Here is a 22,200-nt window from a genome sequence, read left to right on the forward strand (position 1 = left end):
TACAGTAGTCCTTTAAGTAAAGTAATTATTAAATTAAAGACGAATAAATATATATATATATATATATATATATATATATATATATATATATATATATATATATATATTCTATACAGGTAGTCCCGACTTACAAATGCTCGACTTACAAACAACCCACCAATACAAATTGCCTGAAAATGTTTGATTCTGTGAGTCTGTGTGAACAAATGGAAAAATAAAATTTTGCTCGAGTTTCGAGAAAATTGATTTTAAATATTCAAAGAACAAAAAACTCAGTAAAATGACATTTTACTGCACTACTCTATAGTATATAGCTAGTTTAGAGTTATGCAAAACTAGCACATTACAATGAATTTCTAGGACAGATGGAGGCACAGAGGCACAGGAGGCACGGAGGAACAAAGAGGTACAGGAAGGCAAAGGGGCAGAGGTGATACAGATGGACACAGTGGAGGCAGGGGTGGCACTGGCACAGAAGGGAACACTTAAGGAACAGGGGACAGAGGTGACACTGGGGGCACAAAGGCACATAGAGAAGGTGCCAGGGACAGAGATGGCACAGTGTTCCGACAGATTCAGGTTAAAGCGGACCCAAACCAAACATTTGTTTAATTAAAAATATTTAGTTGCACCACTCTGAAACATACAAAGATACATAAACACTCCTTCAAACCTATGATCATTTCAGTGCACGCTTTTCACCCTTCTCTTTTCATAGCTAGGGTTATACAGGGGACAGCCATTAGCAATTCCTCCATTGCCGGACACCATCTACTCCACCAGTTTGCCGGAAAAATCCCGGCAATTTGAAAGGAAGGGAGGGGTTCCTCCAATAAATGTAAAATATTTTATATTTGTCATCATGCAGCTGAAAAAAAGGCTGCTATTTATTATTATAATTTAGAAAATAGATTTTATTTCTGAAATCTTGTATTTTTAATTTGGGTCCACTTTAAGAACTAACCTACAGTTCCTATCTCGTTCGTTAACTGGGGACTATGTACAGAATTATATTCAAAACATTTTATGAAAGGTGATCTTCTCAAGCCATGTATTGCAAGTGATTTTTTTTTATATATTTTTGCTAAGATATTTAATCAACACCATTACAACTGAATGGTCACTGTAATATTGCTGTAATTCATTTCTTGACTAAATTATTAATTTTCCATCTGCTGAATTTTGCCCCAAAATAGCTCTTATTTTCACCATGTGGCACTGATGGAAGAAACCAACACTTTTTTAAAGGAACAAAGAATTCTTTTGATGAAACTTCCCTTTTCATCTTGCTTTGTTAGCCCCTTAAGTAACACAGAAACCAGCAACAACCTTTTAGAGATTAGGTAGCCCCCCTCTTTATAGCTTAATGGAACTCTCTGGTTTACTCATTTTGTATTAGCTAGTCATCACAGGAAGATAAGGACAGCTGCTTCATATACATGTCAATAACAGACTAATACAGCAAGTTAATAAATCAATCCCTGATCAGAAATCAGTTTGTTGACTATTAGTTTTTTAACACCCTGCTGCAGCAGAAATCAAGTGTTGAATGTTGACTGTTGTACCACTTGACATGTAGTGCAATGTTATGCAGCTAACAATTCACCCCTTCTCCTCCTCCACCCATTCCCAAGGAGATTCTCCAATATGTCCAATCATACTTTCATTAAAGTGGGATTGTCACCATAAAAATAGAGATGGCCTGAACGGTTCGCCCGGCGGGTAGTTCGTGCAGATTTCAGCTGTCCGCAGTAGGTAGTGGACACAGCGCATTTGACCCGCTGCTATACCTTGTCATTGGGCTAAACTTTGACCCTCTACATCACAGTCAGCAGACACATGGCAGCCAATCAGACCCCTGCCCTCCATTAAAAATGCAGCAGTGTCGGCCATGTTCTCAGTCTCTGACTGCTGTTGTAGTGAGAGGAAGGGAGAGACATTGCTGGAGAAATAGGGGAAGCTTTAGTTAGGTCTTGTTAGCTTGCTGCTCACTGAAATTTGTTGCTGAATGCACCCCACAAAAGCTCTTTTGAGGGCTAATATTCTTCTGATGTATGTGTATTTTTTGTGTGTGTGTGACACCGACTGACACTGCATAGATACAGCCCTGTCTGTCGCAGCTGGCCCTTGCTGTACTGTGCCAGGCCCAGCACACTGTATTACCAGTGCATATCTTTCCACTGTATTTGTGTGTTTTAACTTACTATACCATAGCTCTCTTTGTGGGTGACAGTGCATAGATGCAGCCCTCAGCACAGCCATCACTACACAAACATTGCCGCCAAGAGGACTGATAGTTATGTCCTGAGATCAACTAATGACAACCCTTTGCAGCTGTTTGCAATGCGTTAAACAGTGAGTTTGGTCTGTCAGTGTGAAGCTACACTACACTACTTAGACTACCTGATCCATGTATATATACACACGCAAGATGTTTTAAAGCACTTTATGCCTCCAATTTAGGAATGCAAGGATTAAGGATTATAACTCTACACTGCGTCATATACGTAATTTTCCCATGGACTTTTGGCATGTATCCCACTCCGGCATACCCCCCTCCACAGTCTTTGTAGGTTTTAAAATTAGCCTGCCCATTGAAGTCTATTGCGGTTTGCCCGGTTCGCGCAAACTCGATCTTTTGCGGAAGTTCCTGTCCGCAGTCCGCGAACCCAAAATCTGAGGTTTGAGTCATCTCTACATAAAAATCTAATTTCAACAGCAACCGGTCTGAGTGTATTAAGTGATAAAGATGCTAATCCTGCATTCAAAACTTTCAAAACTTTTCTGCTGTTATGGTTTGGAGTTATCACATACCTCAGGAGCACTGGCTCTTTAATTGCCATTACCATGGCTGGCAAAACAGTTGCATGCTGGGGAGAGGGGGTAATTCAGTGCATTTTCAAGTATAGACCTCAGTGGGAGTGTCTGAAGATTCTGGGTGGGTAATGAATACACAATTAGCATAGAGCCAAATTAATCCATGCCATGCACTGATGAGGATCAAACAATCCGAAACAGTCTTTATGCATGTTGGATTATTATGGCTCTGTACAAATTAACAAGCTGACACATCATTGCATTCCAGTGGTTCTGGAGGTGTGTTTAGCTTCTAAGGGCAACAATGGTTAATTTGCATATATTCAGCAGTGATGCACTGGGAGACATCTCAAGCTCACTCCAACCTGAATTATCGCAAATTCTTACGGTTTTAAGAAAACAACCTTGTTTTCCTTAGTATTTTAGTAAGGGGGCTTTTAGGATCATTGTAGCCCCTCACACACTCCATGAGCTTGCTGGTTAGTCTGTACTTATCTACTTATATATGTGGTTTTTATTTCTAGGTTAGCATGGGTGTCGACTCACTTGTTCTTTAAGCTTTAGGGCTGGTTCAGACGGACGTTTGCAGAGCGTTTACAGCCAGCGGTCAGGGCTTGGTGTTAAACGCTCCCATTCAAGTGAATGGGAGCGTTTGTACCAAGCTTTCAAGCGCGTTTACACAAACGCGGCGTTTGGGTCCCGATTTTCTCTGGCGTTCAAGGAGCCCCTGGAAGCTACATGTAGCTTCCAGGGGAGGTTAACCGCGACGGCTAATGTCCCCCTAGGGGAAGAAAAAACGCGACCGCATTCAAACGCACACGAACGCTGCTGAACGCGACGCCAGCAAACGCAACGCCTCCAAACGTCCGTCTGAACCAGCCCTTAGTGAAATGATTAATATGTTTGGACCAATTGTTCTCTGATCAATTTGGGCAGAAAAAAAATGATGCCTGTATGGGTGCCCATACCTCACTCAATATTGTTTCCCAATTGACCTTCCAATTCAATTATTTTGTTGAATTGGAAAATAATGCATTCCACAACATGGCTGTTTGATCTTTTGATTGATTTCTGTCTGATATCAGTCAAATGGGTCGATGGGGAATGTTGGAAAAATCTCAAATGCAGAGGCTCGATCAGGTAAGCAATTCGATATCACAATGACCGACAGAACCAACAGACCCCCGACCAGTGTACCTCCCAGTGTAAAGTGTCTCCCTCAAGCCAGTCATCTGTGTTTTAAAGTCTCTTCCCCCCCCCCCCCCCCCCCCTCTCCTCAAGCATGACTCCTGGCCTTCTCCCAGGTCATCCATCACCATGAACACCACATGTACCACATGACACTGGCACATGTGTGTTGTCACAACATGTGCTGAATCACATAGTACCCACAGCCTCGAGTATGGTGGACAGTGGACACCGGAGAAGGCCAGAAGTTGTGCTGGCAGTGGGCTGAGACTTTAAAACACAGAGCACAGGCACAGAGTGGGGGAAACTTTACAGCAGGAGATGGTGGTGGGTTGAGGACAATTTCCAATAGATTTCATGCTGAAATCCCCCTCTGATCAGATTCAAGCAGAGAGGGGTCCATCTAATGGCTAATCTTGGCCATACAGCCAGTGAGGTATGACAAACTTTAGTTTAGTTTTAAACATTTTCTGTGTGTAAACTAATAGCATTTTATACATGCTATTAAATATGTTAGCTACAATTCTCCTAAATTGTAAGGATTAGGACTACTTAAACTAACAGTCAGGGCCGGCGCTACCATATAGGCAAGAGCTTGTAGGGGCCCCCAGTGGCTACAAGAGGAAAAAATAATTTTTCAAATCGACCTTATAGTTTTTGAGAAAATCTATTTTAAAGTTTTAAAGGAAAAAAAATACACATTTAAAAACCTGCCGACTTTAATGGTTAATAGCAAATCCACCTTAAATGCTAGAAACTCTAAATTTGCAGGATACGTTAAGGAGATCATTGGGAATAAGAGGAAAAAACAATTTTTCAAAAAGACCTTATAGTTTTTGAGAAAATCGATTTTAAAGTTTCGAAGGAAAAAAGTATACTTTTAAATGCGGTAAATGTCACTTTTAGTAGCAAACCTAACGGTAGTGTAATTTTACATGTATCAAAAGAAAGAGCAATACATTTCCTGACGGGGTTTCCAGGGGGTCCATACGCAGCTGCAGCGCTTTGGCCAGGGATCGCTATACAGCCGCAATATGGCTGTATGAAGATCCCTGCCATTTTTTCCTATTTTCCCAATTTTTTTTATGTTTAGAGTGCGGGAAAAAAATTTTTTTTAAATTATGTGGGGTCCCCCCTCCTGGAACTTATTAACCCCTTGTCCCGCATGCAGGCTGGGTTAGCCAGAATGTGGAGCTCCGACCGATTGGGGCTTCACACCCTGACTATACCAGTTGCAAAAAGGGTCCCTTAATGCCGATTTTTGTTCTGGGGTATCTGTTGGGGGGGCCCCCCAGGTTTATTTTGCCCTAGGGCCCCATTGTTGCTTAAACCAGGCCCTGCTAACAGTAAGACTCAATTACCATCTCAAGAGAAGTGATCTTAAATGCAACTTTTTTGCATTTTATTTTCAGCAATGGCTGGAATTAGTGAGAGGTGACCTGGAACTGAAGCAGGACTAATCAGATTTTAAAAGTTAATGATTTATTGCCTGACAGAGTGATTAGTTAATAAGAGGTAATTAATTGCTAGCTTTACAAATCAAATTAGTCCTGTGTCATATTCCATTTCACCCTATTGAAATTCCAGTTCATGTAGAGAACAAATTTCACAGATAATGTAAAATAATTTGTCTTGGTGAAGTTCATTTAGAAAAGATTTGAATCTTAAAGTTAATATAACACTGTCACAGATATATGTAGTGTTGAGCCGAAATTTTCGAAATTTCGCGTTACTATAATTACGCATGCGAAATTTGCTATTATGATGCGAAATTATGGTAGCGTAATTGCCATTAAAATCGTAATTGAAAATACCGTAAGCGTAATTTTCAACGCGTAATTTTGCGTTTCGTTCATAACGTAATTTCGCGTTAAACCATAACGTAATTTCGCGAATTTCGTAATTACTAGGGTTGCTCGTGAATTTTCGCCAAAGACATTTTCGTCTGCATGACGAATTTTGATGCGAAATATCACTACATGGCGAATTTTATATGCGAAATAGCATTCCGTAACGTGAAAACGACGCAAAAATTAATGCTTACAGTAATATGAACTATCGCGAAATTACGTTATGTAACTACGCTTACAAACGGTTGCATGCAAGGCAAACGTAATTTCGCGATACCCACTGTAATGCGAAAATTACACTTACACGGAATTTCGCGAAATCCTTCTTCATTACGATTATGTACTTACGGCCATAATCGTAATTACACTAATTGCGCGAAATTTCGCGAAATCGTAATTAAGTCATTACGCTCATCTCTAGATATATGGACAAGATTGCTATAGTTAGAGATGGCCTGAACCTCGGATTTTCGGTTCGCAAACCGGGTTCATGAACTTCCGCAAAAGTTCGGTTCATGCGAACTGTCGCAAACAGCAATAGACTTCAATGGGGAGGCGAACTTTGAAAACTAGAAACATTTATGCTGGCCACAAAAGTGATGGAAAAGATGTTTTAAGGGGTCTAACACCTGGAGGGCGGCATGGTGGAGTGAGATAAACGACAAAAGTCCCGGGGAAAAATCTGGATTTGACGCAAAGCAGCGTTTTAATGGCAGAGATCACATTGAATGCTAAATTACAGGCCTAAAGTGCTTTAAAACATCTTGCATGTGTATACATCAATCAGGGAGTGTAATTAGAGTACTGCTTCACACTGACACACCAAACTCACTGTGTAACGCACCACAAACAGCTGTTTGTGTAGTGATGGCCGTGCTGGACTGGTGCGCACCATGACGAGAGTGCAGGTGATGGGGCTTTCCAGCCTATATGGTCGCCGGGCTGAGGGAGCTGAATGACAGAACAGTGACTATCCAGCTGATCAAATTTGGTCTGTCCACAATGAAGCACGGCCTTATTATCGTGGGTGTGCCCCCCCCCCCCCCCCCCCCGAGGCACCCATATAGCCAGCGGTCATTGCTTCATGGTGATACGAAAGCCCCTCCACAGCGGCAAGGTAATGATCATGAAGGGGAATTGGCACATGTACATGCGTTTTGTTTTGTTGTTGCAGCTGCAGTGCAGCAAGAAAAATTAGGCAGGCATGTACACGTGTAACCGACCAATCGATTACTATCACAAGGAGAGAGTTCCCTTATTACTCTTAAAGCGGAAGGACAGCGACTGACCAGGAGGATAAATTGGTGAAAAATAACAATTGATTTTATTTGGCAAACAAAGAAATAATGTCCACTAACATGCAGAACAAGAATACAAACCCCCAATTGAAATCCTCAATATCAAGACCACCCTTGAAATACACTAAATTAATGAGGTAAAATAAGCAACAAATTCAGAGTTAACACTTCTTGCTTGAAGATCTAGCACCTGAAAAGAAAAAGGTTACTTCCTGAAATATCATTAGAGGCTACTACACTTGGACCTTGCTTGAAGTTCCTGCACCTGTAGGAAAAACAAAGAACAAAACACAGCAAGTACACATTTCACAAATCTTCATCAGACCTTTTTCTTCATCTCACTCTCAATACGTCTATAGCGATACAGTTTTCTCTTTCCTATCTAAAAATATGTATGCATACATGTATGTGAACAAATACACCTGAGAGAAACCAAATAGGAAATGGACTAATGCTTCTGGTTGGGTAGATAAGTAGTGACTGACTCGAAGTAGTCCTTACTGTATGGTAATGACCATAACAGTCTTCAGTTCCTTGCAAAAGTCTTATCTAACCATACAGTGGCTATGAATTCATATTCACACTTAAACCTGTATATGATCATGGAGTAGGGGTACCCCTTTAAAAGAACTGATGATAAGTTGCTGATGAAAGATCTTTTCCTGAAGCAGATGATAGCTTATAATAACCTTACTTTACTTTACATGCAGCACACTCCAAGATGCCAGTTCAATAATTCTGAAGTAAGTTTCTTCCCTTTATTGTTATCAAAGTTTTTCTTTTTCCTGTATGTCACATATGTAAGTATCAATTCTCTCCTTTTATTACTTCTCACTGCAGGTTGGTTTAAGCTCTAAATGCAATCACTTCACTTGCAGAACACACAGAACACAGCAACAGATCTGTTCACGGGTAAGTTCCTATTTTTCTCCCATGAATTGATAAATTTCTTTACTAATGTGTTATTCTCTTTTCTCCACACAGAGAGATTAACACTCCAAAAATATCGTCAGGTAAGTGTCTTTTCCACTCATATCAGGCAGAGCCACACTGGGGATTATTCTTGAGGCATATGCACAGTCAATGTACAGAGCAAATGCATTCAAACACAGGCTGACTGGCTTTACTGTGGAGAGACAGATTAATAATCAGTACCAGTGAGTGCACACACAGATTCTCTCACTGATCAGCTCTGTGGTGACAGGTAGGGAAGCACAGTCATTGATTCACATTATACAGTACTCTGGTGTTGCTATGACAACATTTCTTCTCCTCACACACACTGTATATATATTATCTAACTGTAGAGAATCAGACGAAGAATATTTAGCTGATTTGATTTGACAGTCTGATTTTTGTGTCATTACTATTAGGAAAACTCCTGTCATTTTCTTTCTGTGTTTCTGTGTGGTGAAATTTCACTTATCTGTCAATTTTTCCTGAAGTGGTCTCCTTGGCCTTGCTGAGCTATCTCTCACTCCTCTGTGGATGAGGTGTCTCCCTGTTTTGACTCAGGGAGCTGTCTCTCATGGTCCCCTTTCTGTGTGTCATCAGTGAGCTAAATTCCTCTGCTACTGAATGCCATTTCTCTCTCTGTCAGCTCAGTTTCTCCCCCTCTGGTCTCTGTCATCTCTCCTCACGCTGCCTGTGTCACCTTCTGAGGTAAAAAATCAGAGAGGGCTTGCCTCTTCAGCTGGAGGGGCGTTCCCAACCTGTGTAACTGACACCCGCCCCCTGACTGAGAGCAGAACAGCCATCTTGAGTGCTGGCTGCTTGCTCTGTGTAAATACAGCCTGTGCCAGCACTAATTCTCATAGCTGATGCTGGCCAGAAATAAAAATACATGTTTTTTTTTTTTTTTTTTTTTAAATTAAAGAAGCTGCACTATTTGTAGCAGGGCTACATTTTTCCCCTTTTTTTTTAAATTGTAGTCCCTTACAATTCTCTAAGAAATCACTTCGCATAACACAATACATCGCTCAAATACAGTAAGGAAGACTTTATCTCCTCTGTTGCCATATAAATTCTTCTTGCAGATAGCGTTTAGGAGGAAGTCCAATATTCTCTCTGGACGATCTCCTTAAGGAACCCTCAGGTTCTAACTCAGGAGAACCCTCAACCTGCTGGTCAGCATCACTCCCCCTCTCACTCTCTACTGAGCTTCCAGAACTCTCCTCCCTGAGACCCGAAACATCTTGCCACTCATCAACAGGATGAGCCAAATTTTGGTCTCTATTTCTCTGAGCCTGGGGTGTAAGACCACTGGAGAGCTCCACTGGGACCCAACAAGGGACCATTTCTTCCAGTTCCATTTCACAATTCTTAGATTTTCCAAAAGGCTTAGGTTCTGACATCAATTTTAACAGAGCCCCATTCACTCTTTTAATGGGGCCCGTGCCATCCATCTTCTGAACATCATACACTGGAATGTCTGTTGAAGGCTGATTTACTATTTTCCACAAATCAGCACCCCATCTTGATGTCAACTTTCCTTTCTCATGTGTTCCTTTGTTTCGGAGTAAGACAATGTCTCCGACCTGAAAATTCCACCTCCTTTTTCCTGAGTCAGTACTGCACCTAAGCCCTGATTACTAGCATCAGTATACAAACGAAAAGGAAGGTGGAAATCCGCGAAGGCCAGTATCAGAGAAGATTCGATTTCGGCTTTTAATTCATCAAAAGCTTTTTGCTGTTCAGTGTTCCAGCAGACAGTATCATTTTTTTTTCTCAGTTGAGCCCCTTTTAGAATAAAATGCAAAGGACGAGCCTTCTGTGCAAAATGCGGTATAAATCTTCGATAGTAACTTGCTATCCCTAAAAATGCTCGTACCTCTCGGATAGTAGTAGGAACTGGCCATTCCTTAATCAATTTCACTTTTTCTGGGTTTGGCTTGACGCCTTCTTTGGAAATAACATGCCCCAAGAAATTAACCTCCGGCTTGAATAGATGACACTTACTAGGCTTCAACTTCAGTCCATATGACCTGAGCTTCTGGAATACCACATCCAGGTGCTGAATATGTTGATGAAAATCAGTGGAATATACGATGATGTCATCCAAATAGATCAGCACATGTTCAAAATTAAACTCGCCCAAACAGCTCTCCATCAGTCTTTGGAATGTAGCTGGGGCGTTCGTCAATCCAAACGGCATTCTCTTGAATTGATATAGTCCCATGGGTGTAGTAAAAGCGGTCTTTTCCTGATCTTTTTTGTCAACTAAAATTTGCCAGTAACCACTACAAAGATCTAGAGTAGAGAACACTTTAGCTTTCCCCAAAGCCAGTAATGAGTCCTCTATCCTCGGAAGGGGATAGGCATCCTTAATAGTCACTGAATTTAACTTTCTGTAATCTACACAAAACCTCAGACTACCATCCTTTTTCTTCACTAACACAATGGGAGCTGCCCAGGGACTACTGCTAGGTTCTATTACATTAGCCACCAACATCTGTTCTAACATCTGCTTAACTTCTTGGAACAAATTAGGAGGGATATATCTATATCTTTCTCTGATGGGGCCAGCTGTATCTGTTCTAATCTCATGACGAATCTTATCAGAGCATCCAAGATCACTTTCATCAATAGAAAAAACTTCTTTATTTCTCTCAAACAACTGATTCAATGCAGACTTCTCATTATCATTCAGTTGTTCAACATCCAATACTACTGTTTGGGAAATTTTCTCTCCATTCCATTCTTGCGCTTTAGTATCAGAGTCCGTTGACATTATCCGACATGAGCAAAGATTTTTTCCTTTCTCTTCCACTTGCACTTCCTTACCACCTACACTTTCCACCGGAAACACATCGGCCAACCAAGCACCCGAAGGTATATGTACAGTGTCTTTTCCCCAATTTGACATTCGGATAGGAACTTGCCCATTTTTCACCGTGGCTACTGTCTTTGCTACAGTAATATCTAATCTCGGATTCACTGGTTCTACCATCACCGTCAGACCTGCAATTTGACAGTTGGAACCCACAGCCACCTGCATGACTACCTCAGACCTAGGGGGAACAGACAAACCCTTCTCACAGGGTGCTCTTATCACTCCAATCCTCCCCTTACAACGCTTGGCATTTCGAATAGCACTACATGTTTTTATCAAATTTTGAAACACTCGTCTCTCTTCTTGTTGCCGGGAAACCTTTTGCCAATACCGATGTCCATATTGCGAAAATAATCGTCCATCCAGATCCTGCAGAATATTCATTCCAACAATTATTGGGGTTTCTGAGGATGGCTGTCCCTTTACCACCATTATACCCCTTTTTCCCAACTGTTCCTCACCAATTTCCACATCCATCCAAATAATTCCTTTGACTGGGATGGGCAAATTATTGGCTGCTGCCAGCTCAATCCAAGACATCTCCAAATCCTGAATTTTTCCAGGAAAATTCCTTGCAAAATACGCCTCTGAAATGGTAGTCACTTGGGATCCTGTGTCTAACAAGCCATTAACCTCTTTCCCTTCTAACTTAATTTTAATCAAAGGACAATTTCCTACTACTGGCCCTGTCTCCTGCTGCACATAGGTCTGAGTAGCCATTCCCAACGTCCGACCTTCAACCCTAGGAGGCTCTAGTTTAAATTCTGATTGCTTCCATTGCGAGCATATCGTTGAGGTCTAGGACAATTACGTGCAAAATGTCCCTCTCTTCGGCAGTTCCAGCAGGTGAATGGTTGGTCATTTCTATTCTGAGTAGATTCCCTGGGCCCATGGTATTCTTCTCGTCTGACTTCTTGGCGTAATCTTAACTTAGCAATATCTTCTTGCATCTGCTTCAAAATGTGACCTAACTCGATGGCCTCTTCCCCCTTTTTACTGGCAGAGGTATGGGCGGTATGTCTATTCTCACTTTCCTTTTCCTTTGCATCAGAATTTAGTTGTCGCATAGCCAATTGAGTAATTTCCTCCTCTTGTTGATATTTAATAGCTAGTCGTTGGATTGATTGAAAGGAAATTGCAGGGTCTAGTTCTAACTTATTCTTTACTGCCCTTCTTACTACATGGCTCCGTAATCCCAGCACAAACTGGTCTTTCAGCCAGGAAGACATCCCGTTGTTCTGGTAAGGATCCTCCGCATCTTCCTTTTTTTGTATAGCTCTCATCAGTTCTTGTAGGGCATTAGCAAACTGAGGTATACTCTCCTGCTCCCGCTGGGTTCGATCCATGAACCTCTTCCGCACTACGTGTAGGTCAGAGGGGTCCCCATATATTTCTTCAAGTATCTCCAAAATGTCTTCTAAACTCACAGGAAGATCCCGACTGGCATTAATTATTGTTTTCCGTGCATCACCCTCAGAAGCTAAAATGGCTACTTCCCGATGCATATCAACTGGAACTTTATATGCTTTGATAGCACTTTGAATACGCTCTGCCCAATCTCTCAGAGGCATATTATTGCCAGTAAATTTGGGTAAGTAGGTAGCTAAAATACCAATAGGAGTCATAGTCATAGACATGGTAAAATCCACATTCTCCCTTGATAGAGCTCTCTCAGCGGATCCCTCACCCATAGCTGGTACGTCTGACCCCAGGTTCTCTCCTAGTCTATTGATGTCAGAGTCCATCCTGCCGACTGCGCCAAAATGTAACCGACCAATCGATTACTATCACAAGGAGAGAGTTCCCTTATTACTCTTAAAGCGGAAGGACAGCGACTGACCAGGAGGATAAATTGGTGAAAAATAACAATTGATTTTATTTGGCAAACAAAGACAATATCAAGACCACCCTTGAAATACACTAAATTAATGAGGTAAAATAAGCAACAAATTCAGAGTTAACACTTCTTGCTTGAAGATCTAGCACCTGAAAAGAAAAAGGTTACTTCCTGAAATATCATTAGAGGCTACTACACTTGGACCTTGCTTGAAGTTCCTGCACCTGTAGGAAAAACAAAGAACAAAACACAGCAAATACACATTTCACAAATCTTCATCAGACCTTTTTCTTCATCTCACTCTCAATACGTCTATAGCGATACAGTTTTCTCTTTCCTATCTAAAAATATGTATGCATACATGTATGTGAACAAATACACCTGAGAGAAACCAAATAGGAAATGGACTAATGCTTCTGGTTGGGTAGATAAGTAGTGACTGACTCGAAGTAGTCCTTACTGTATGGTAATGACCATAACAGTCTTCAGTTCCTTGCAAAAGTCTTATCTAACCATACAGTGGCTATGAATTCATATTCACACTTAAACCTGTATATGATCATGGAGTAGGGGTACCCCTTTAAAAGAACTGATGATAAGTTGCTGATGAAAGATCTTTTCCTGAAGCAGATGATAGCTTATAATAACCTTACTTTACTTTACATGCAGCACACTCCAAGATGCCAGTTCAATAATTCTGAAGTAAGTTTCTTCCCTTTATTGTTATCAAAGTTTTTCTTTTTCCTGTATGTCACATATGTAAGTATCAATTCTCTCCTTTTATTACTTCTCACTGCAGGTTGGTTTAAGCTCTAAATGCAATCACTTCACTTGCAGAACACACAGAACACAGCAACAGATCTGTTCACGGGTAAGTTCCTATTTTTCTCCCATGAATTGATAAATTTCTTTACTAATGTGTTATTCTCTTTTCTCCACACAGAGAGATTAACACTCCAAAAATATTGTCAGGTAAGTGTCTTTTCCACTCATATCAGGCATATCGGAGTAAGACAATGTCTCCGACCTGAAAATTCCACCTCCTTTTTCCTGAGTCAGTACTGCACCTAAGCCCTGATTACTAGCATCAGTATACAAACGAAAAGGAAGGTGGAAATCCGCGAAGGCCAGTATCAGAGAAGATTCGATTTCGGCTTTTAATTCATCAAAAGCTTTTTGCTGTTCAGTGTTCCAGCAGACAGTATCATTTTTTTTTCTCAGTTGAGCCCCTTTTAGAATAAAATGCAAAGGACGAGCCTTCTGTGCAAAATGCGGTATAAATCTTCGATAGTAACTTGCTATCCCTAAAAATGCTCGTACCTCTCGGATAGTAGTAGGAACTGGCCATTCCTTAATCAATTTCACTTTTTCTGGGTTTGGCTTGACGCCTTCTTTGGAAATAACATGCCCCAAGAAATTAACCTCCGGCTTGAATAGATGACACTTACTAGGCTTCAACTTCAGTCCATATGACCTGAGCTTCTGGAATACCACATCCAGGTGCTGAATATGTTGATGAAAATCAGTGGAATATACGATGATGTCATCCAAATAGATCAGCACATGTTCAAAATTAAACTCGCCCAAACAGCTCTCCATCAGTCTTTGGAATGTAGCTGGGGCGTTCGTCAATCCAAACGGCATTCTCTTGAATTGATATAGTCCCATGGGTGTAGTAAAAGCGGTCTTTTCCTGATCTTTTTTGTCAACTAAAATTTGCCAGTAACCACTACAAAGATCTAGAGTAGAGAACACTTTAGCTTTCCCCAAAGCCAGTAATGAGTCCTCTATCCTCGGAAGGGGATAGGCATCCTTAATAGTCACTGAATTTAACTTTCTGTAATCTACACAAAACCTCAGACTACCATCCTTTTTCTTCACTAACACAATGGGAGCTGCCCAGGGACTACTGCTAGGTTCTATTACATTAGCCACCAACATCTGTTCTAACATCTGCTTAACTTCTTGGAACAAATTAGGAGGGATATATCTATATCTTTCTCTGATGGGGCCAGCTGTATCTGTTCTAATCTCATGACGAATCTTATCAGAGCATCCAAGATCACTTTCATCAATAGAAAAAACTTCTTCACTTCACTTGCAGAACACACAGAACACAGCAACAGATCTGTTCACGGGTAAGTTCCTATTTTTCTCCCATGAATTGATAAATTTCTTTACTAATGTGTTATTCTCTTTTCTCCACACAGAGAGATTAACACTCCAAAAATATTGTCAGGTAAGTGTCTTTTCCACTCATATCAGGCAGAGCCACACTGGGGATTATTCTTGAGGCATATGCACAGTCAATGTACAGAGCAAATGCATTCAAACACAGGCTGACTGGCTTTACTGTGGAGAGACAGATTAATAATCAGTACCAGTGAGTGCACACACAGATTCTCTCACTGATCAGCTCTGTGGTGACAGGTAGGGAAGCACAGTCATTGATTCACATTATACAGTACTCTGGTGTTGCTATGACAACATTTCTTCTCCTCACACACACTGTATATATATTATCTAACTGTAGAGAATCAGACGAAGAATATTTAGCTGATTTGATTTGACAGTCTGATTTTTGTGTCATTACTATTAGGAAAACTCCTGTCATTTTCTTTCTGTGTTTCTGTGTGGTGAAATTTCACTTATCTGTCAATTTTTCCTGAAGTGGTCTCCTTGGCCTTGCTGAGCTATCTCTCACTCCTCTGTGGATGAGGTGTCTCCCTGTTTTGACTCAGGGAGCTGTCTCTCATGGTCCCCTTTCTGTGTGTCATCAGTGAGCTAAATTCCTCTGCTACTGAATGCCATTTCTCTCTCTGTCAGCTCAGTTTCTCCCCCTCTGGTCTCTGTCATCTCTCCTCACGCTGCCTGTGTCACCTTCTGAGGTAAAAAATCAGAGAGGGCTTGCCTCTTCAGCTGGAGGGGCGTTCCCAACCTGTGTAACTGACACCCGCCCCCTGACTGAGAGCAGAACAGCCATCTTGAGTGCTGGCTGCTTGCTCTGTGTAAATACAGCCTGTGCCAGCACTAATTCTCATAGCTGATGCTGGCCAGAAATAAAAATACATGTTTTTTTTTTTTTTTTTTTTTTAAATTAAAGAAGCTGCACTATTTGTAGCAGGGCTACACACGCGCCAGAAAAATTATCATAGTGGCCGCTGCTGGCAGCAGCCTTAAAAATTCAGGAATCCACCTGGAGTCCTGGACCCTGTTGTTGGTGGCAGAGAAAGCAGTCAAGTGACCTGCGGGCAGAGGTGATGTGTGGGGAGCGACTTAGTCTTGGGGCAGGTAGTCACACGGCGTGCAGGCAGAGATGCTGTGTGTGGGGATGGACTTAGTCTTAAAGTGAACCTTAAGTGAAAAAAAAAAGAAACAAGTTCTACTCACCTGGGGCTTTCCTCAGCCCCCTGCAGCTGATCGGTGCCCTCGACGTGTCTCTCTGATCCTCCTGGTCCCGGTGGCGACCACTTCTGGTTTCGCCGTCAGGACCCGACAGGCTTGGAACGCGAGTGATTCTTCGCATTCCCAGCAACAATATCTCCCTCTGTGTTGCTATAGCAGCATAGAGAGCTGCTATAGCAACATACAGGGAGCCATTGTTGCTGGGAACGCGAAGAGTCATTCGCGTTCCCAGCCTGTCGGGTCCTGACAGCGAAACCGGAAGTGGTAGCCGCTGGTACCAGGAGGATCAGAGAGACACGTCGAGGACACCGATCTGCTGCAGGGAGCTGAGGAAAGCCCCAGGTGAGTAGAACTTGTTTTTTTTTTCACTTAAGTGCCTCTTTAAGGCAGGCAGTAGGCCTCCGGGATCCATGCCTCATTCATTTTGATAAAGGTGAGGTACTGAACACTTTTGTGACTTAGACGACTTCTCTTCTCAGTGACAATGCCTCCAGCTACGCTGAAGGTCCTTTCTGACAGGACGCTTGAGGCAGGGCAAGACAGAAGTTGGATGGCAAATAGGGACAGCTCTGGCCACAGGTCAAGCCTGCGCACCCAGTAGTCCAAGCGTTCATCGCTGCTCACAGTGTCTACATCCACACTTAAGGACAGGTAGTCGGCTACCTGCCGGTCCAGGCGTTGGTGAAGGGTGGACCCTGAAGCGCTAAGGTGAGGTATTGGACTAAAGAATGTCCGCATGTCTGACATCACCATGAGATCGCTGGAGCGTCCTGTCCTTGCCTGCGTGGACATGGGAGAAGGATTACTGGCAGTGGTACTTTTATTGCGTTGCGCTGGGACATCACCCTTAAATGCATTGTAAAGCATAGTTACCAGCTTGTTCTGCAAGTGCTGCATCCTTTCTGCCTTCAGGTGAGTTGGTAACATGTCCGCCACTTTGTGCCTATACCGAGAGTCTAGATGCGTGGCCACCCAGTACAGCTCATTCCCCTTGAGTTTCTTTCATACGGGGGTCCCTCAACAGGCTGGTCAGCATGAAAGACGCCATCTGCACAAAGTTGGATCCAGATGTACTATCCATCTCCTCTTGCTCTTCCTCAGTGAGGTCAGGTAAGTCCTCCTCCTCCCCCCAGCCACGAACAATACCATGGGAATGTTGAGCAGCACAAGCCCCCTGCGATGCCTGCTGCGGTTGTTCTTCTGCCACCGCCTCCTTCATCTCCTCTATTGGGAACATACGTGGGATCCGTATCATCGTCATCATCATAATCATCCTGCCCAGCTTTGTTTGCCTCAGACACCTCCAAAACTGCACCAACAGCAGATACTTCATCATCCCCCTCCGCACACGTTACGTCCATAGTGTCGCCTAACTCAGAGATATGAGGTGGTGTAACTTGCTTAGTGCCTTCATCTGGTTGTAACAATAATGGCTGTGCATCAGTGATTTCCCCACCAAATAACTCCTGCGAACTGTCAAATGTAGCGGATGTGGTACTTGGAGTAGCGCTGGTGGCTGCGGAAGATGAGGTGTTCTGTGTTAAATAGTCAACCACGTCCTGACAATCTTGGAAGTTGATGGGACGTGCCTTCTTCTGAGCACTGTACTTTGGTCTAGGGCCGCACAAAATCACATTACCATGACCTCGCACAGACCTGCCAGGTGGCCTTCCTCTGGGTCTGCCTCTACCTCCTCCTCTACCTGTTTTGTCCGTTTTTTCCATATCGGGGTAGATGAAGTGAAAGGTATGCACTGACTTGAGTAATACAATGTGCAGTCACACAGGTGCAGTTAAGAGGTATGCACGGAGTGGTATATCACATTGCATGCGCTCACGTAGGTGGGTGGGTGCACAGTGAACAACAGATAGGTTAATGCAGTAGGTATTACAATGCGCACCTGTCACACACAGACAGGTACCGAACAGGCACATTGACACTGCGTGTGCTCACGTAGGTGGGTGGGTGTACAGTGAACAACAGATAGGCATATGCAGTGGGTATTATAATGTGCACCTGTCACACACAGACAGGTACCGGACAGGCACAGTGACACTGCATGCACTCACATAGGTGGGTGGGTGCACAGTGAACTACATGTAGGTATATGCAGTGGGTATTACAATGTGCACCTGTCACACACACAGGTGGTAGTTACCAAATGTGCTGGGCCTGGCAGTGGCACACACAGTAGGGATTACCAAGGCTGTCTATGCAACACAAGTGTCAGTGGGACACACACACACAAAAATAGATTGCAAGAACAAGATTAGCTCTTAAAAGAGCTGTTGTGGGGTGCTTTTTTAGCAATAAGAACCAGCAAGGAGCAAGCTAACAAGCCTACAAGAGCCTAACAAAGCTTTCCCTATGAGAGTCTGCAGCAGCTATCCCTCCACTAATTAATGCAGGCACACGAGTGAGTGAAAAGCCTGACGCTGCCTGCCTTTTATAAGGGGGGGGGGGCTCCAGGAGGGAGTGTAGCCTGATTGGCTACAATGTGCCTGCTGACTGTAATGTAGAGGGTCAAAGTTGACCCTCATGATGCACTATGGGGGTGAATCGAACTTACGAAAAAGTTCGCAGTTTTCCGCGATCGCGAACCACGGAAGTTCACCGGGAACCGTTCGCCAGTGAACCGTTCGGGCCATCTCTAGCTATAATATGAATTGTTTGAATGCTATTTTTATGAATATAAATGTCAATGTCATTTTTTTCGTATTATGTTCAAAGATTAAAATATTGTTTTTTTTGTTTTGGTTTTGTTTTTTTGGGTGTTTTTTTGTGTGTGTGTTCTTTTTAACCATTAGAGCTCTTTTATACTTTACATGATTTGCTCCATTTCCAATCACATGCAAATTGCTAAATGTTCAGAATCTTCAAGAAAATTAAAAGCACAGAAACTATTTCATACAAGGTAACATCCACTAGAAGCAAACCCTGATGCTGAAGCCCTAAAGATGGTCTTCTGGGACCACATTAACCACCTTACTGGAATCAAGGTGCAGGTACACAGCAAAAAATGCCAGCAAGACAAGCAGACCCACTAATGAGGTTTAAAAGGAAGGGGCTGAGCTCATCCATCCTATCTATCCTCCTAGCAAATATTCTGTATCAGCTTTTGCAAGGAGACTTGAATTCCTTCAAAGTCCTAGAGAGTCCTTCCCAACAACAAACTGTGGTTCAACAACAAGCTATATCTATTTCAAAGAGCCCAGGAGGAAACCCACAAGATAGGCATCCCAGAGGAGTATAGGAAGGCCAGTCATTCCCTTAACAAAGAACTGAGATACAAAAAAAAGGAGTACTCCGACAAACTGAGAGTGAGCCTGAGCTCCAACAACTTGCGGGAAGGCCTCAAACCTACCACAAAGTACAAGGATACACATCAGCATAAAACCCCAGCTTTAAGCTTGCAGAGGAACTTAACAGGTTCTACTGTAGGTTCGAAGACAATTAACCTAACCAACCCAACCCCCTATGTCCAAGCCCATGTCCACCACTAAAAAACAGCAACCACCACTGCTCCCCCTATCCAAACCAACCCATGCTCCCCCCCCCCCCCCCAGTCCCACTGACAGCAAATTAAGTGGTGGTTCTGAAGCATCTCCGAAAACTTATTTTTAGGAAAGCTCTAAACCCCTGCCTTAAAACCTGTGAAACCCAGCTGACCCTGACATCCTCTACAACAAGCCTGCACAACTCACTGTGCATCCCACCTTCTGTGGACTTCCTCACAAACAGAACTCAAGTGGTCAAGCTGGACACCTTCTCAAAACACCAACACAGGTGACTCTAAATGGTGTGTCCTGTCCCGAATCCTAAGAACAACTATGTCAAGGTCTTAAAGTTTGCAGATAACACCACATCCTTACTGGTGTAAGGATAAGAAGCTTTTCCTGAACAAAGCAAATAGCAGAGAATCAACCATCAACTTAAAGAGTAACTGTTAGGCATAAAATACGCAATTAGTTCTACATTGCAGGCTGATATATTAGTAGAAAGGATGCTAATCAGGCAACTCACAAGTTTAAAATCATCCTTACTTTTTCTCCATGTGCAGTTTCTCTCCTCGTGCCCCCAGGCTCTAAGAGCGTACGCACGACCGCAGAAGAGAAGTGACAGGCATGCTGAATCAGCCTGATTGGCTGATGCCTCTGTCACTCACTTCTCTGCTGTTTGATTGGCCGCCTTAGTTTCCCCTTCTCTCTGGTGGTCCTGCCGCTGTAAGAGCGCAGGGAGGGGGGCCAGAGGCTATATACTGTCACTGTCCTCTGCCCCCCTCCTCCAGTAGCATTTCTGCGCCCCCCCTCAGCCCTTCTGCCACCTACCGCTGCTGGATTCTCTCTCTTCCCTGCACTGAACATCGGAGAAGGATAAAGGCGGCACACACAGAGTCCCTGAATAATGGTTCCAGGCACTGCAGTATCCTTCTATATTCTCGGCACTGCCTCCAGTGGTAGAGCAGAGAATACATGGGAGCGGCAGGGCTTGGATCCATTATTAGGTGAGTCTGTTGTTGCTGTATTTATTCCTTCCCGCTGTGCACAGAAACAGAGCAGGGAGGAGGGGGATGCTGGGGAGGGGGGGGGGGGTTGGGAAGGATCCAGCCAGAGCACACAAGATGGCCCCTGCCAGCAACAGGAGTCATCTAATTTAACAATAATGAAATTACAGGAATCAAAACGTGGACACTACAATACATCTATTATGTAAGTAGAGCAAGTATTTATCTACTTACATATGTGTTTTGGGCAGGGGGCATTTTTTACCTAATAGTTCCTCTTTAAGGAACCCCCCCCCCCCCCGAATTCCCCCCAAACTCCATTGAGGGCATTTAAGTTGCTATTTCCTAACACCCGCTTCCAGGATCTACACATAGTGTAGGACTTCACAAGAGCTGCCCCCACTCTGTGGAACTCTCTCCCACTGCCTATTAGGCCTGTCCCCTCTTTCAGCACCTTCAAACAAATCCTCAAAACTCACCTCTTCATCTTCTAGAACAGTGGTTCCCAACCCATGTGCCGCGACACATACATGTGTCGCGGCAGCTTTGGGTATGTGTCGCAGTGTCAGCTCTCGGAGGACAGCAGCACAGTGGAGGGAGAGCTGTGGGCAGCGGCGGAGAAGGGGGCCATCTCCCCCCCTTCTCTCACCTTACAGTGCTCTCCCTACCTCGCTCTCTCCTCCGGAGCGAACTGCGGTCAGGTGTTTGCAGCAGGCGGGACTTACCTTCCGTGTCGCTCCAAGCGCCGGAAGTTCTGGTGCAGCAGCCACTGCTCTGGTCTGGATCAGACCAGACTAGTGGCAAATCATCCCGCGCCGGCGACGAGACGTTCCACCCTTCTGCCTGCCACGCACTGCCACGCACTTCATTCCGGAGGAGAGAGGGAGAGCACCCTGAGATGCCGCTCTCCTTCCCTCGCTCTCTCCTCCTGGGGGGGGGGGGCACCTGACTACATATACTGGGCACATATACCCCTGGCTACATATACTGGGCACATATACACCTGACTATATATACTGGGCACATATAACCCTGGCTACATATACCCCTGGCTACATATACTGGGCACATATACCTCTGACTACATATACTGGGCACATATACCTCTGGCTACATATACTGGGCACATATACCCCTGGCTACATATACTGGGCACATATACCTCTGGCTACATATACTGGGCACATATACCCCTGGCTACATATACTGGGCACATATACCTCTGGCTACATATACTGGGCACATATACCCCTGACTACATATACTGGGCACATATACACCTGCCTACATATACTGGCCACATATACACCTGCCTACATATACTGGGGACATATACCTCTGGCTACATATACTGGGCACATATATCCCTGGCTACATATACTGGGGACAACTGGCTGTTTGTCATTATGTGCATTTACTGGTGAAAAGATGTCTCTTATTATGTGTATTTACTGGTGAAAAGCTGTCTC

The sequence above is a fragment of the Hyperolius riggenbachi genome, chromosome 2 (genome assembly GCF_040937935.1).
Source record: "Hyperolius riggenbachi isolate aHypRig1 chromosome 2, aHypRig1.pri, whole genome shotgun sequence".
In the NCBI taxonomy this organism is placed as follows: Eukaryota; Metazoa; Chordata; class Amphibia; order Anura; family Hyperoliidae; genus Hyperolius; species Hyperolius riggenbachi.